Here is a 14,101-nt window from a genome sequence, read left to right on the forward strand (position 1 = left end):
TATCACTAAAGAATTTCTTTCGTTTTTGGTACGACAACCCTTTTTCAAGGAATCCACATACTAAGTAGTTTGCATAGTCTGCAAACCATGGAATTTCATTATAATCGATTTTCAATAGATATTCATCAAGAAAGTTGTCTTGTATGGCCGATTCATTTAGAACTTCTAATTCAGGATTTTCAAGGCGAGAAAGATGATCAGCGGCGAGATTTTCTGCTCCCTTTTTGTCTCAGAAGAGTAACATCCAACGGATTAATCGTGGTTTGGCATCTTGTTTTGAAAATAGGTATCTAAGAGCAGAATGGTCGATATAGACCACCGTTTTAACTAGAACGAGATATGAACGAAATTTGTCAAAAGCAAATACAATAACAAGGAGTTCTTTTTTAGTAGTTATGTAATTCGTTTGTGCTCCTTGTAACGTCTTACTAGCATAATAGATAGGTTGAAATCGTTTTTCAATCCTTTGTCCTAAGACGGCTCCCATTGCAAAATCACTTGCATCACACATGAGTTCAAATGGCAAATTCCAATTTGGAGTTATCATGATCGGCACATTAGTGAGTTTTTCTTTAAGAATATTAAAAGATTTATGAATGGGGCATCTTTTTCAAGGAGTTTGTTCATAGGAGTGGCAATTTTAGAAAAATATTTTATGAAATGTCGGTAAAAACCGGCATGCCCTAGAAAACTCCTAACTCCTCTAACATTGGTGGGATGTGGAAGTTTAGCAATTACATCTATTTTAGCTCTATCCACTTCAATTCCTTCCTTTGAAATTTTATGACCAAGAACGATGCCTTCTCTAACCATGAAATGGCATTTCTCCCAATTAAGAACTAGATTTGATTGCTCGAATCTAATAAGCATTCGTTCAAGATTAACTAGACATGTTTCAAAAGTATCACCGAAGACTGAAAAGTCATCCATGAAAACTTCCATGCATTCCTCTATCATGTCGTGAAAAATCGCCATCATGCACCTTTGAAAGGTTGTAGGGGCGTTGCAAAGTCCAAATGGCATGCATTTGTAAGCAAAAGTACCATAAGGGCACGTGAACGTGGTGTTCTCTTGATCCTCGGGTGCTATTGGAATTTGAAAGTATCCGGAGAAATCGTCAAGAAAACAATAGTAACTATTTCCAGCTAATCTTTCCAACATTTGATCAATGAAAGGTAAGGGAAAGTGATCTTTTCTGGTGGCGTCATTTAATTTTCTATAATCAATACAGACACGCCATCCTGTTACAGTCCTAGTAGGAATAAGCTCATCTTTTTCATTTGTGATGACAGTCATGCCACCCTTCTTAGGTACGCATTGAACTGGGCTTACCCATGGACTATCAGAGATTGGATAAATTAAACCTGCATCGAGCAGTTTAATAATTTCTTTCTTAACAACATCTTACATATTAGGATTTAGTCTTCGTTGGCGTTGCACATATGTTTTATGACCTTCTTCCATAAGGATTTTATGTGTGCAATACGAAGGACTTATGCCTTTAATATCATGAATCTTCCATGCAATAGCTGGTTTATGAGCTTTTAGCACAGAAATGAGTTGAGATTTTTCATTTTCCGTGAGAGAAGACGATATTATTACAGGTAATTCAGATTCACCATGTAAATAAGCGTATTCCAAATGGTTTGGAAGTGGCTTTAACTCTAATATCAGTGGTTCTTCTATCGATGATTTGTATCGATATTTGTCTTTCTCTTTTAGCATTTGAAGTTCTTCTATTGTTGGTTCATATTCATTAGCCATGAGTGTAGCTAACATTTCAGCTTCATTAATTGGTTCAGTTCCTTCTCCTAAAGAACATTCTCCTGTTCCCTGTAATTCTGGAAATTCTTATAACAATTCTGCATGTGAATCTATAGTTTGAATATAATAACATGTATCATCTGCAGATTACCGTTGTTGCATGGCTCTATCAACTAAAAAGGTAACACTCACGTCCACTATACTTAGGGTCAGTTTCTTACCAAACACGTCTATTATTGCTTTAGCCGTGTTTAATAATGGTCTTCCTAATATGAGAGGAACTCGAGAATCTTCTTCCATGTCCAGAATAACAAAATCTACTGGAAATACTAAAGTACCAACTTTAACTAACATGTTCTCCATTATCCCTCTAGGATATTTTACTGATCGATCGGCTAGTTGTATGCGTATTCTTGTTGGTTTCAATTCTCCAAGGTCTAGTTTAGCGTATAGTGAATACGGCATTAAATTTATACTAGCACCTAAGTCTGCCAATGCTTCTATTGAACTAAGACTACCCAGAAAACATGGAATTGTGAAACTTCCTGGATCTGATAATTTTTCTGGTAGTTTATTCAACAGCACTGCAGAACAATTAGCATTCATAGTAACAGCCGAGAGTTCTTCCATTTTCTTTCTATTTGTGATTAGATCTTTCAAGAATTTAGCATATCTTGACATTCCTGAAATCACATCAATGAAAGGAAGATTGACATTTATTTGTTTAAACATATCCAAAAATTTTGGATTGCTCGGCTTCAAGTCTTTCTTTTCTCATTTTACTCGGGTAAGGAAGTGGTGGTTGGTATGGTTTAACATAAGACTTTGCCTTAACTGTGTTATCTTCATTAACCTTTTCAACTACCGATTCTGTTTCCTTCTCTTGCTCAGGCGGTGCCTGTGGAGTAGGAATAGAGTCATCAGAAATTACAGGTATTTCAGGTGGTTTAAGTGTAATACCACTTCTCGTGGTAATGGCTTTAGCTGTTTCATTTCGGGGGTTAGCATTTGTATCGCTAGGTAGACTCCTCGGTTTCCTTTCACCTATCAACCTTGCTAGGTTGTTTACTTCTTGTTCCAGATTTTGGATTGAAGCCTGTTGATTTCTAAATGATTGAGCATTTTGTTCATTCGTTTGTTTTTGAGATGTGAAAAATTGAGTTTGAGATTCAACTAGCTTCGACATCATATCTTCTAAATTTGGCTTTTTATCATCGGTTTGTGGTGGTTTATTTGGAAAAATAGGTCTTTGCTGGTTGTAAGTATTATTAGATACTTGTTGATTACTAGGACCTTGTTGGTTGTTGTATAGAACATTTCGGTTATAATTCTGATTTTGATTGTAGTTTGGTCTTGGCGGTTGATAATTATTTTGATAATTATTTCCAGGCCTTTGGTTCATGTATGAAACATTCTCTCTTTGTTCCATTGCTTGTTCAATACTGAGACAATCTTTTGTCAAATGTGGTCCTCCACACTACTCACAACTAATTTGTATTGCGTGAATATCTTTAGTCATCTTTTCCATTCGTCTCTCGAAAGCATCTAACTTTGCGAAAATGGAATCAAAGTCATGGCTAGAATCGGCTCTAGCCGCTTTAGATGATCTAACGATGTCTTTTTCTTGATGCCACTCATGTGAGTGGGAGGCTGTGTTATCAGTAATTTTGTAAGCTTCAGTTGCGGTTTTCTTCATAATGGAACCACCACCTGCTATGTCGATGTCTTTTCGTGTAGTAATGTCGCATCCTTGATAGAATATTTGTACTCTTTGATAAGTATCTTGATGGAATTTAACAAGTTTGATAAACAACATGTTCTTAAAGTTAACTTGATCATTAAACCAATTTAATGTAGTTAAAGCAAGCGGAAGCATTATGTAAAGTTCATGTTAATATGTTAAGCCATTAAGTTAAAATCCGTGATAATATCAAGTCTTGGATAAATGCTTACAAATATAACAAGAAGAGAAGAGTGTTTATACCTCCTCAATGATTTTGAGGGCTGTTTTGGAAAGCTGAAAATGATGAGTAAGATGATGAACAAGTGTGTAAGACCCAAGCTTTTGATTCAACAATACTACCCTTAAATTGGTTAAACCTTAGAACCTTAATGAACTAGTTAACCAAGCTTGAAACCTCTCCTTTGTACCCAAAATAATTCGGACAGCAGCTCTCCAAGGAATGATGATGAATGATGCTTCAAAACTATGAAACCTCAAGTGTGTAATACCCCAAGCTTTTGATGCACCAACACTACCCTTGTTTGGTTAGGATTTTAGACACTTAATCACTATGATAACAAGTAAGAAACTCTCTCTTTTGTTGCTGAATTAGTTCGACCAGATTGGGCAGAAAAACACAATAACTATTTCGGCCAGCAACTTTTTTTTTTTGAAAGAAAGAATTATCTTGAACTTATGAGAGCATACTTGAGTCAAAACCGTGGTTAAAATCAAGCTTGCATGCACATGTGGAGTTTTGATATTAAAAGTCACAAGAATAATCAAGCATGGGGTGTTACTTGGGGCAAGAAAACCATCCACCACCACCTTAATATAATAACAAAGTTAGTATATATAAAACTTGTTATTAATTACCATGCACTTGTTAAGTTTTTAACATTTTATAAACCATTTTATAAAACATAACACAACATAATTATTTAAACCTATAAATAATTAAATCCTTATCATATATAAATTATCCAAATAATTTATCTCAAGTGATTATATTTTAGAAAACCAATTTTCTAAAATCCAAGTGTCGCGTATTTATTTAACGAACCAATCGTTAAGATAAACACATATAAGGTGTCGGTAAGCTTGTTATTGGGTATGACCCGACTTGGATCATAACATGTTAGCGACATTAATTTAATATGTCTCTCGGGTATACGAAATACTTTCAATCTCCCACTTTCACGAGAAACATAAGAAATTAATGCAAGTGACGGATACCACCTAACGACCGTCCATCACCCCCAATATGTTATGACTTTGTGCCATTCAACAACATCATCCCTTTCGAGTTCCCATCTCGAATATGAATAGGTGAATCTTTTCATTATATCCTTTCGTCCTAGATGTCATGTTAAATCCAAGAGACACAGAATGATCACTCTCTTTTAGATTTAACTTTATCAGGCCTTAGACATCTGACTCTCAACGAATAAGAGGGACAAATTCCATCTTGACTACATACGTCCTATATATATACTTTGTATTATATCTGAGCTCTTCCTTATGAACTACCATATTTCAGAATAGTGAAGGAAAGAATCAAGGCACAATACTTGGTAAATATCCGAACCCAATATGTATCTCAGGTCAGAGGATACAATGATATTCGCCTTTACTCAAGATTATATGTGATCAACCACAAAGACTCCATTTAGTAAGTCTTGAGAGCGTGTCTTCCAATATTTGTGTCCCACAAATATCTATGAACCTTGGTTGCAACCTTGCCCCACATTCATCTCGTGAATGTATATCAATCCAAATTCATAATAGTCTAAACCTCACACTTGTTCCCACAAATGTGATCGACTACGGAATTTAGAATAATTACTTATTCATGGATAAAATATGCAAAATAGGAACATAACTCAAAATAAATTAATGCCATAATTATAATAATGAGTTTGAACAATTTCGTTCCGTTACAATACTTAAAACAGATCACAACCAATCACTAGAATATCGAAGCCCTAATGCACTAACATGCCCTTGATGTTTTGCACCATGTAAGAGCTTCGTGAATGGATCCGCTATTTTAAGATCTATATAAACTTTGCGAATACATATCTTTCCCTTTTCAATTTCATCCCTTATGTAGTTGAATCTCCGCTCAATGTGATGGGTCTTTTGGTGAGCACGAGGTTCTTTGATTTGAGCAATCGCACCCTAGTTGTCACAAAAGATCTCAAGAGGGTCCTGAATGGAAGGGACTACTCCTAAGTCGTCGATGAATTTCTTCATCCATGCAGCTTCCTGAGCTGCCAATGATGTGGCGATGTACTCCGACTCTGTAGTGGATAAAGCAACGACATCCTGTTTTGAACTCTTCCAAGAGACTGCACCTCCATTTAGTGTGAAGACATAACCGGATTGTGATCGAGAATCATCTCGATCAGTTTGGAAACTCGCATCCACGTAACCTTTTACAGCGAGTTCCTCCTCACCAGACCCATATATCAGAAACATATCCTTAGTCCTTCTAAGGAATTTCAATATACTTTTGACAGCAATCTAATGACTGTTTCCTGGGTTATTCTGGTATCTACTTGTCAGGCTAAGAGCGCATGACACATCCGATCTAGTGCATATCATTGCATACATGATTGACCCAATGGTAGACGCATATGGGACTTTCTTCATTCTCTTATGTTCATCTTTCGTGGTGGGGCACTGAGATGAACTGAGAAGTGTTCCCTTTTGAATAGGTACCAAACCTTTCTTAGAGTTCTCCATCTTGAACCTTTTCAAGATATTTTCAATGTATGCACTTTGATTCAAACCTATTAGTTTCTTGGATCTATCCCTGTAGATCCTAATCCCCAAAACGTATTGTGCTTCTCCAAGATCCTTAATGGAGAAGCACTTACTTAGCCAAGTTTAACACCTTGCATTTCCAGAATATCATTTCCAAATAACAATATATCATCCACATATAGTACAATGAACATGATAGTGCTCCCACTAGCTTTCTTGTATACACAAGCTTCATCACCATTTTTAATGAAGCCAAATTTCTTGGCCTCCTCATTAAAATGATGATTCCACATTCTAGATGCTTGTTTCAATCTGTAGATTGACTTCTTTAACTTGCATACCTTTTTAGGATATTTAGGATCAACATAACCTTCAGGCTGAACTTTATAGACATCTTCCTCTAGATGTCCATTTAGGAAAGCGGTCTTGACAACCATTTGCCATATTTCATAATCATAATGATCAGCAATGGCAAGTAATATCCTAATAGACTTTAGCATTGCCACGGGCGAAAAAGTTTCATCATAGTCAACCCCTTGAGTTTGAGTGAAACCTTTTGCTACAAGCTAGCTTTATATGTATCCAAGTTTCCATGTATGTCGGTTTTCATTTTGAAAAGCCATTTACAATCAACTAGCCTTGAGCCAGTAGGTTGTTCAACAAGTTCCCAAACTTGGTTGTCATACATGGATTGCATCTTAGCGTTCATGGTTTCCTGCCATTTATCCTTATCAATCCTTGATAAAGCATCTTGGTAGTTTGTTGGTTCATCCAAATCAACCACATAGCACCCATCCATGAGAAACCCATATCTCTCAGGAGGATTACTGATCCTACCAGATCTGCGAACGTGTTGTGTATTTTGATCATCCAATTGATCACTCTCAACATTTTCAAGTTGAGTGCTAGTGTCAACCAATTGTGTATCATCTGTTTGATCTTGAACCTCCTCAAGATCTACCTTCCTTTCACTATTACCTTCCATTAGGAACTTAGTTTCAAGGAATTCAGCCTTCCGAGCAACAAATACATTCTACTCGGATGGATCATAGAAATAATATCCCATATCATCCTTGGGATATCCTATGAAGATACACTTCGTGGATCGAGCATTCAACTTATTAGGGACGTAATGCTTAGGATAAGCTTCACATCTCCATACCTTTAAGTATGATAGAGATGGAGGTTTTCTAAACCACATCTCATGAGGAGTTCGTTCCACTTTCTTGGTTGGGGCCATATTTAAAATACGAGCCACGGAGCATAGACAATAACCCCAAAATGATAGAGGCAAAGAGCTTCTAGCCATCATAGATTGAACCATATCCATTAGGGTTCGGTTCCTCCTTTCGGAAACTCCATTAAGTTGGGGTGTTCCAGGAGGAGTGAGTTGCTAGATAATCTCACAACTTTTAAGATGATCTTGGAAAGCATCGCTTAGGTATTCACCTCCTCTATCGGTACGAAGTACCTTGATTGTCTTATTAAGTTGATTTTGTACTTCGTTTTGATATTCCTTGAATGCTTCAAAAGTTTCGTCCTTATGTCTTAACAAGTAGACATATCCGAAACGACTAAAGTCATCAATGAAAGTGACGAAGTATCTTTCACCTCTCCTAGTCATGGGCTTAAAGGGTCCACATACATCTGAATGTATTAATCCCAATAAGTCTTTAGCCCTTTCATAGGTCCCTTTGAAAGGTGCTTTAGTCATTTTGCCTTGTAAACAAGATTCACATACATCAAACATGTCTAGTTCATTTGATTTCAAAAGGCCATTCTTTTGAAGTGTATGCATTCGATTCTTGTTTATGTGACCAAGGCGACAATGCCATAAGTAGGAATCACTCAAATCCCTTTTGAGTTTCTTGGTGTTTGCATGGTATATTGAGCTATTGTATGATGTGTCATCATGAACCAATTCATAAATACCATTCGAAGGCGAAGCCTTAAAATAGAACACATTATCTAAAGAAACATGGATATCATCATTAATGAAATTAAGATTAAAACCATATTGTTTCAAACGGGATACAGAAATAATGTTTCGAGATAAATCGGGTGCATACAAAACATTTTTCAAAACACGCTCCAAATCACTTAGTAGCTTTAAAACAAAGTCACCTTGAGCTTTCACTTGCACCCTTGCTCCATTTCCCATGAAGAGATTTGTTGTTCCCGCATCTTGATCACTTCTTTTGAACCCCTGCAAAGTATTGCAAATATGAGTTCCACATCCTGTGTCTAATACCCATGTATTAGAAGAAGTAATAGTAAGCTCAATGTATACCATATATACATTACCTGAGGTTTGCCCTGCATCCCTCTTTTCCTTCAACTCCTTAAGGTAGACCGGGCAGTTGCGTTTCCAGTGACCCATTTCACCGCAACCAAAGCACGAATCTTCCTTGGGGTTAGCTTTTTCGGCAACCTTTTGCTTCTTGTTGTTGTTGGTTGGGGTAACCATCTTCCCCTTTCCCTTGCCCCTGCCTTGGTAGGTGGGTCCTTTCCTCTTAGCCGCCTTCGGCTTAGAAGTGTTATTGTATTTGGACCCGCCTTCATTGATCGTAAACACGGGTGAAGCCCTTTTACCCATGCTTGCTTCTGCCGTCTTAAGCATGGCATGTAATTCGCCAATGCTTTTATCCCAACCATTCATGTTGTAATTCATTACAAATGTGTCAAACCTTTTTAACAATGAATTGAGAATAAGGTACGTGGCTAATTCATTAGACACGTTGCAAATTAGACGATTTGCTCGATCAATTAGGCTTTTCATCTTAAGGACATAAGATGAAACGGATTGGGAGTCGTCCATCCGACAAGCATGAAGCGCTCGTACTGTTTTAAAGCGCTCGACACGAGCTTGTTGAAGGAACATCTCCTTCAACTGTGTGATCATGTCATATGCACTATGATGCTCAAAATCCTTTTGGAGTTCGGGTATCATAGTCCCAAGCATGAGGCAAGAAACTTGCAACGAATTGGTGCAATATTTCTCCCAATAAGCCATGCCTTCCGTATTATCCTCGTCCGGTTGATCGGGAACGGGGTCTTCCAACACATACGTCCTGTCCTCAAGTTTGAGGACAATTCTTAGATTGCGGAACCAATCCATGAAGTTCGTATGGTTGAGTTTTTCCTTTTCGAGGATTGACCTCAATGATAGGTTGTTAGAGTTAATAGGTGCGTTTGGAATGTTGTTGTTAATGGCGGCCATCTACAAAATTTAACAAAGTTGTTTAAGTATTAATTTTAATTTAACAATCAATACCCTTTAAATCCAATTGATATTTATTAAATTTTAGAATCCAATCGGTAAACCAAATTTTGGTTAGGTGACTTTTATCCCGTCATTTGATTTAGCTAGGTAGTCATTGTATGATAATTGCAATCCTTTTGCAACTTCTAAGTTATGGGATCATGCAATCCTTTTGCATGGCATATTTATCCCATCAACGCCAATTTGTTCCTCATGCTTCGGTGACCCTAAGTTCATGATTCCCAAATCAAGTCGTCCTACTTGTGTAAACGTGTAAATTTAACATACAAGTGGTTAGGTGACCTTTATCCCACAAGTGTGCGAAATTCACCTTAACCATATTAGTTTGCTCATAACAGTTAGGTGACCTTTATCCCATTATGAGTTCCCTAATATTTTTAAGTGTTTGCACAAAAGGATGGCGTTTAACTTGTTTACCTTGTGAATAGAAGGGATTTTAAGTTTCCATTAATTCTAGTTTAAGAAAACATTTATGCCATACACCAACATGCATTTAGTGTAAGGTTTATTTGAAATCCATTTTCAAGTCTTGTAATTTTAGCCAATTACTTGATATAAACCATTTTATATATGATCCTTATCATGTTCTTAATAACCGTTTATTAATGTCCTTTTAGCCATTTTTAATTTAACCATTTAAATTGACGTTTTGCATGTCGTTTATTAATGTCTAATTTAACCAATTAAATTGCCATTTTGCTTGTTGTTAACTTGTGTGATTTACTTGTAGCATACAAACATACAATCCACAATCATACAAAGAACAACCATGCATGCAAAACAAATATGTTCACAATCAAGCCAATTAGGTAGACATTTGTTTAGCCGAAAACAAATGCCACCGGTAAGGGTTATAACACAAAGTAGGAGATTTTAACTCTCCCACTTAATCTTGCATCCAAATGCTTCTTCTTGTGTTCTTCAAGTCTTCATTATCTTCATCATTTTACAAAATATATCCTAATACATTTTTCTAAAAAATGAAAATACAACCTAATCTATTTTACATACCAAATATAAAATAAATTATATAACCAAAATAATATTATTACATATCGAATGAATGAATTAATATTACATACCAAATGAATAAATATAAATCATTCAAACATCCAACCAAACACAAGGTCAAGGCTATGATTGTGAACATGAACATGCAACCAAATATGACCAAAATGGAAGAACCAAAACCCATTTTGGAACCCCTAAAATTTCGGCCAAATCAAACAACCCTCCCAAACCCAACAATTTTTGTATTCCATTTTCATGCATGTACTTGGAATGCAAAATTAGTGGATTTAAAGACAATATAAGAAGCATAATCTATACACCTCGGCTCTAGATACCATTGATGAAATTTAACAAGTTTGATAAACAACATGTTCTTAAAGTTAACTTGATCATTAAACCAATTTAATGTAGTTAAAGCAAGCGGAAGCATTATGTAAAGTTCATGTTAATATGTTAAGCCATTAAGTTAAAATCCATGATAATATCATGTCTTGGATAAATGCTTACAAATATAACAAGAAGAGAAGAGTGTTTATACCTCCTCAAATATTTTGAGGGCTGTTTTGGAAAGGTGAAAATGATGAGTAAGATGATGAACAAGTGTGTAAGACCCAAGCTTTTGATTCAACAATACTACCCTTAAATTGGTTAAACCTTAGAACCTTAATGAACTAGTTAACCAAGCTTGAAACCTCTCCTTTGTACCCAAAATAATTCGGACAGCAGCTCTCCAAGGAATGATGATGAATGATGCTTCAAAACTATGAAACCTCAAGTGTGTAATACCCCAAGCTTTTGATGCACCAACACCACCCTTGTTTGGTTAGGATTTTAGACACTTAATCACTATGATAATAAGTAAGAAACTCTCTCTTTTGTTGCTGAATTAGTTCGACCAGATTGGGCAGAAAAACACAATAAGTATTTCGGCCAGCAACTTTTTTTTTTTTTTGAAAGAAAGAATTATCTTGAACTTATGAGAGCATACTTGAGTCAAAACCTTGGTTAAAATCAAGCTTGCATGCACATGTGGAGTTGTGATATTAAAAGTCACAAGAATAATCAAGCATGAGGTTTTACTTGGGGCAAGAAAACCGTCCACCACCACCTTAATATAATAACAAAGTTTGTATATATAAAACTTGTTATTAATTACCATGCACTTGTTAAGTTTTTAACATTTTATAAACCATTTTATAAAACATAACACAACATAATTATTTAAACCTATAAATAATTAAATCCTTATCATATATAAATTATCCAAATAATTTATCTCAAGTGATTATATTTTAGAAAACCAATTTTCTAAAATCCAAGTGTCGCGTATTTATTTAATGAACCAATCGTTAAGATAAACACATATAAGGTGTCGGTAAGCTTGTTATTGGGTATGACCCGACTTGGATCATAACATGTTAGCCACATTAATTTAATATGTCTCTCGGGCATACGAAATACTTTCATATCTAAACCATGTTGAGGACATCCTCTCAACAACTTTCCAAATCTTGTCCACGCTTCATATAAAGTTTCATTTGGCTTTTGTGTGAACGTAACAATTTCTCCTTGAAGTCTCACGGCTTTAGATGCCGGAAAGAATCTTTTAAGAAATTTCTCAACTAAAACATCCCATGTATCAATCGCCCCTTCAGGTAACGATTCTAACCAAACTTTGGCTTCTCCCTTTAAAGTCCAGGGAAATAACATGAGATAGATCTGTTCATCCTTAACTTCTCTGATTTTGAATAGAGTACAGATCCTATTAAAGGTTCAAAGATGTTCGTTTGGATCTTCTTTTGGCATACCACTAAATTGGCATTGATTAGTTACCATGTGTAGGATTTGTCCTTTGATTTCATAATCTGGCGCATTAATGTCTGGTTGAGTAATTGCGTAACCTTGGCCCGTGCGTGTAGCTCTCATTCGGTCTTCCATACTTAGAGGTTCCTCATTTTCCATGATTGAGTTTGTTGAATCTGAATCACTAGAGGATTCCGATTTAATGGTTTCTTCCTCGACAATCTCTGGTTGAATGATTTGTGGTTCAGGAGGAATGATTAGTGGTTCAGGATCTCTGAATTATCCCTGAATATCTTCCGGGTTTTCAATTGTGAGATTGGGTTCAAAAAATGGATTATCGGAAATTTGAATTGGAGTACTTGGTCGACTAGATGATGATTCTAAAGAAAAATCAACGGCGACGATATTGGCTAGATGTCTTGATCGAGTTACATGAGGTGAACGTATGAAAGGTGGTGAACGTTTTGCTCGGTGCATTCACTGAATATCCTATTAGTTATAAAGATAAGAATTATATAAGTTATCAAATTATTAGACTTTTCTAATTTTGCCCACGTTTCGAATAGCCAATAGATGCAGTAGGTAGCCAGGACCCTTTAAATCGGAAGCCCACAACTCACCACTAACAAATCCAACTATTACTACGAACCAGGAAATTTTGGATGTCTATCAATTTAACCACTTAAAATATATTTTTTTTTGAAATTTAGAAGAAGATATAGAAAATTCTATGTCCTAAAAACTAGATCGTAGAAATGAGAAAGAAGAAGAGTGCGTCAAAAAACGTCGAAAAATAAAAGGTCGAAAAATAATAATAAGAAAGTAAAGCGTCGAAACTTAAAAGTCTAAAAACTAAATATTAAAATTTGCGTCTAAAGGATTTAAAGCTTAAAAGGAATTCTATATCCAAAACGGCAATAACTTAATAGGCACTAAAATCTATTTAATATTAAAGCGATAAATGACGTCGTAAAATTTTAAAGCGTCTAAATCTTAATCTAAGGAAAAAGCACTTAAGGGATTTTACGGCAAAGCCTAGAAATCTAGAAATATAAAATAACTACGGCAAAACTTATCTTATAACTAATTACGAACGATAAATATACAAATTACGAATTATATGATTAAAATATACAATTTATAAAAAGATACAAGAAATGATAAAATTACTTATATTTTATATAAAAATATTATTTTTATATTATTTTATAAAATTATTAATTTTATATATTTAATAATAATTAATAAACTTAATAATACTAAATAAAACTAAAACTAAAACTAAATATTAATTAAATATATCAAAACCTAATTATGTTAATAATAATAATTAAATTATTAAAACCCTAATCAGCAATTAATGCGTACAAGGTTCAGCCTGTCAGACAGCTCCGCGACTGCGGTTTGTTTATTCGTAAAAGGCTCCGCGACTGCGGAGTTTGCAGATTCAGATTTCAGGCGGGCCAAAATTCGTGCAGGTTCAGTTTTTATAATTTTTTTTATTTTCTGTTTTTAATTTATAGAAAATATAATTTAAATAAAACTTTTAACAAAATACTTATTAGTTTTTTGTAACTAAAAAAAATAAAAACTTTTTAATTTAAACACTTAAAAATATAGAAATATATACTTTTTTATGTTTTTATATTTTAAAACTTATATAAAATTATATTTTTACAAAAATGGCTTAAAAACTAATTTTTTTTATAGCGTTTCCCTTCGGCGTGATTTTTCCCCGGCAGCGGCAC

The 14,101-nt window shown here is 35.0% G+C and overlaps 1 non-coding gene across 1 annotated transcript; it reads left to right on the plus strand.

Annotated features, from left to right (window-relative positions):
• Nucleotides 1–12,021: 12,021 nt before the first annotated feature.
• On the plus strand, nucleotides 12,022–12,128 carry LOC139851156 (small nucleolar RNA R71). Its single transcript, XR_011760515.1, has one exon. It is a non-coding gene; the product is annotated as a small nucleolar RNA R71 (small nucleolar RNA).
• The last annotated feature ends 1,973 nt before the right edge of the window (nucleotides 12,129–14,101 follow it).

Source organism: Rutidosis leptorrhynchoides, chromosome 5 (assembly GCF_046630445.1).
Source record: "Rutidosis leptorrhynchoides isolate AG116_Rl617_1_P2 chromosome 5, CSIRO_AGI_Rlap_v1, whole genome shotgun sequence".
Lineage (NCBI taxonomy): Eukaryota > Viridiplantae > Streptophyta > Magnoliopsida > Asterales > Asteraceae > Rutidosis > Rutidosis leptorrhynchoides.